The following is a 4,279-nucleotide window of genomic DNA, read 5'->3' on the forward strand; positions in this document are numbered from 1 at the left end:
GAACCCAGGGGCAGTTACAGAAAATGTTTCCTAATGAAGTGTTAGATCATAACTTAAGGGTGGTTTGAGTTCAAGTCACCAATCCAAGAAGAGCCGGGCAGAGTTAAATGGAGTGGGGATAGGGAGTGTGCTTTGGAGCAGATGGTAGTGAGAAAGTGCTCTGGGACAGTTCTTGAGCTTGGGGGCATAAAAGGGAAGATGTTGGGTGGTGCTGGCAAAATTAACTCAGGTCTTTCCATCTTAGGCACAGGTGGGCCAGGACTGCTAAAAGACCACTCAGCCCTGAGATGCAATGTGGGTGATACCCAAGCATTAAATGAGAATATGTATTTAGGATGGTAAACAGAGCATGTGTTGTCCTGGGTTAGACTTCTTGAATCCTGAAAGCACTACTTAGTTTCTCTGTGCTTCAGTTTTTTCATCTATAAAATGAAGAAATGAATATTATGTCATACGGTAGAATTGTGAGGTTTAAGTGACATAACCCGCGTAAAGTTTTTAGAAGAGTGTTTGGAACAATATACAATTACATAAATACATCATAATATATTGAAGTAATTTTATCTATTATATAGCATTGAGGCTGCTCCCAATCCTGGCTGTTACTGCAAGCTTGATTTTTTGATATATTGACAAAAATTGCTTGAAAGTCACAGCAATAAACATTTATAAGAACATAGAATTAGTAATATTTTTCCAAATTAAAGGGACTAGGTAATCCAGAACTTTCTTTCTTTGAATAGGCTGGTGATCTAGCTCTCTGATGCCAACTCGTTGGTCTAGCATATTGTATAGAAACCAAAATAATGCGTTGTACTTTGCCAGCATGAGAAATTCTCAAAACAAAGCATCTCATTTAAAAAAACTATTAAAAAGAAATTATTTTTCTAAAAGAGATGGCAAATAGTCTTAGTAGTTTTTATCACTAGTCTCAAAACCTAGTAATAAATGGACAATTAAAACTGATGCAGGCAAATTTATAGATCACCGCATCCAACAAAAGCAGAGTATATATTTTTTTCAGGGTGCGCACAGAATGTTTGCCAAGGTAGACCATATATTGGGCCATAAAAGTGTCTCAATAAATTTAAAAGTATTCAGGTAACACAAAGTATGTTCTCTGACCACACAGAATTAAATTAGAAATCAATTACAGAAATATCTGCAGTAAACTCTGTGAATATTTGGCTGGCATCAACATATTCCTTAATAATCCATATGTTGAAGAAATCAAAAAGGACAGGAAAAAGTATTTTGAGCTGACTGAAAATGAAAACACACCATATCAAAATTTGTGGGATACCTTTAAAGCAATATGTATGGGGAAAATTTTTAGCACTAAACATTTATGTTGGAAAAAAGAATGGTTTCAAATCAATATAAAGAATCTAGAATTGCCAAAACTTTTTTAAAAAGAGCAAGGGTGGAGAATTAACACTACCTGGTTTCAAAACTTGTTATAAAGCTATAGTAATCAAAACTGTGGTATCTTGTACCCCCATAATATTCTGAGAAAACAAAACCTGTGATATCACTACTGCACTTGACTAGTCTTAAGAAGAAAAAAAAAAGAAAAAACAACTATTGTATCACTAAGGCAGAAGGATGGCTTTGAGCTCAGGAGTTTGAGACCAGCCTGAGCAAGAGCGAGACCCATCTCTACTCAAAATAGAAAAATTAGCCGGGGCGTGGTGGCGGGGCCTGTAGTCCTAGCTACTCAGGAGGCTGAGGCATGAGGATTGCTTGAGCCCAGGAGTTCGAGGTTGCAGTGAACTGTGATGATGCCGCTGTATTCTACCCAGGGTGACAGAGCAAGACTGTGTCTCAAAAAACAAAACAAATGAATGAAAAAAAAAACTGTGGTGTGACACCATAATTATCCGTAAAATTAAAAATAGAGAAACTTGACTTCATCAAAATTAAAACTTTCCCTCTTGAAAGACACTGTAGAAGCCAAGGGAAAACTCCTTTGCCCCTGAAGGCTGACTGAAAATCCACTGACAAAAGGCAGATTCAGGAGAAAAGGATGCAACATTCATTTAGGACAGGGAAATTGCAGGAGAAGGATTACCCAATATCCCAGTGGATCACAGATGCTTATATATCCTTCTTCACAGGGGAAAAAGATAGGAAATGTGGGTAATTTTAAGCAGGATAGTAAATGATTTTTAGGGGAATTCAGTGAACTTGGAGAACATATAATGGCCTGGGAGAAATTCTGTTGGGCCTGCAGAGCAATGTGACAGAATTCTGTCCACTGGTGTTGACAGACTTCAGTCTTTCTTCCTATGATATGAGTTAAGTTTAAGAAAACTTAGGGAATGCGATTGTGTTTTTCTTTGTGAGGTTTGTGAACTAGGTAGATAGAGGAATTTCAGAGAACAACTTTATCCTATGCTTTGGGAGAGACAGAGGATTTAGATATTGGAGGGTGGAGGAGACCTTGAGTCTGCTTCTTCAGTCCAGCATGTCAAAGTGCCGTCTTTTGGGGTATTGATTTCTGAGCCCCAACATTACCCTGTCTGAAACTTCCCTAGAAGTTTTATAAGTAAAAGCTGACTTGGTGGCTGTGGGGAGAACAATCAAGTTAGTAGCTGAATGGCAAAGGATCCCATTAAACCAGTGTCTCATTTCTGGGAATAGTCTAGTTCAATTAAACATTTGTATCTCACTTTTTTTTTTTTCTGAGACAGAGTCTCACTTTGTTGCCCAGACTAGAGTGAGTGCCATGGCATCAGCCTAGCTCACAGCAACCTCACACTCCTGGGTTCAAACAATCCTTCTGTCTCAGTCTCCCGAGTAGCTGGGACTACAGGCACGCGCCACCATGCCCGGCTAATTTTTTCTATATATTTTTTTTTAGTTGTCCGATTAATTTCTTTCTATTTTTAGTAGAGATGGGTTCTAGCTCTTGCTCATGCTGGTTTCGAACTCCTGAGCTCAAACAATGCGCCTGCCGCGGCCTCCCAGAGTGCTAGGATTACAGGCGTGAGCCACCGCGCCCGGCCCTGTATCTCATTTTTGACGGTGGCATTGCATATAGGCTCTCAAAGCTGGGCCTCTATATATGATGCAGGTAAACAGGTTTTTAATATGAGGTGTTTTTATGGAAATAGAAGGAAAAAAAAAGGTCAATATCTGGAGCAGTCTACAAGCTCTTCCTTCTAGAGTCTGGAGGGCAGTCAGCAGAGACCAGTGGCAATCTGACAGATTTTATTGGATTGTGGTTTGTGTATAAAGTTTGTCCAAATATAAACCATTATAGTGATTTTTTTTTCTTCAAAGCCAAGTTGACTAGCTTCAGCTTGTAAGGCTTCAGGAAAAAAGCAGTTTTAATTTCAGTGAGTCCAAGTCAGAAAAATGAGAAAAAAATCTGGAGATGCTAGTTTGCAGATTTCTAACCAGCAAAGAATTCAGGATTCAGTCCAAATTGTAGGCAACTAATAAAAACTCAAAAACAATGAATAGGGCTAGAATCTAATAACAGGTGCATTATTATGTTTTCTTCTGAAACATAATTTTTCTCGCTTTGGTGTCCCATTTCTACCAAAGATATTTATGACAAGACTAATTTCTTTGTAAAATAAGTTTAGTTTCATTAACTTGGCCTAATTATTTATATAAATCTCAGTAAGAATAGTGATTTATCATATAGGCCCTTTTTAAGTTGCCCTTGCTAGAACTTTTCATAAGGAATTTCAGATTAGGCTTTTTAAAGCCTTTTGTGGCAAGGAAACCAAGCCAAGCATTTGACTCACCCTCAAACTATGTCTGTAATAACTGTATGGGTGAATTTGTCTCATCTCAAAGTCCCTCAAATATCTTGAGGTCCCTGGTCCTGTTGGAAGTGACATTTCTTTACTTACTGTAAGGGAACCATGTGAACCAGGTATTTAAGGTATCACTCCAGTTTTTCTAAGGGCTTCTATTGGCTTCATAATGCCAACCTCACTTCCTTAAAGCTGTCTTATCATATCTGAAAATATGACATTACAGTCAAAACTTTGGTAAAATAGCATTTCCAATTGCGTTCTAAGAAGAACAGATTATTATTGAACATATGCAAATAATTATATTGCCATAAAATAAAAATACTCATGATAGTTTCTGAATTCTGGGGTGATCAGGTAGAAAGAAAGGCAAATGTTTCAATTTTGTTCACAAAAGTATATTTTACCCAATTGTTGTAAAACTTTAAAGAAAAAAGTTTCCTTAATTCTGGAAAACAAAACATAAAGAATCTGCAATGTTTCAAACAAAAAAGTTATAAAAAATTATT

Source organism: Propithecus coquereli, unplaced genomic scaffold (genome assembly GCF_000956105.1).
Source record: "Propithecus coquereli isolate 6110/MARCELLA unplaced genomic scaffold, Pcoq_1.0 Scaffold24, whole genome shotgun sequence".
Taxonomy (NCBI): domain Eukaryota; kingdom Metazoa; phylum Chordata; class Mammalia; order Primates; family Indriidae; genus Propithecus; species Propithecus coquereli.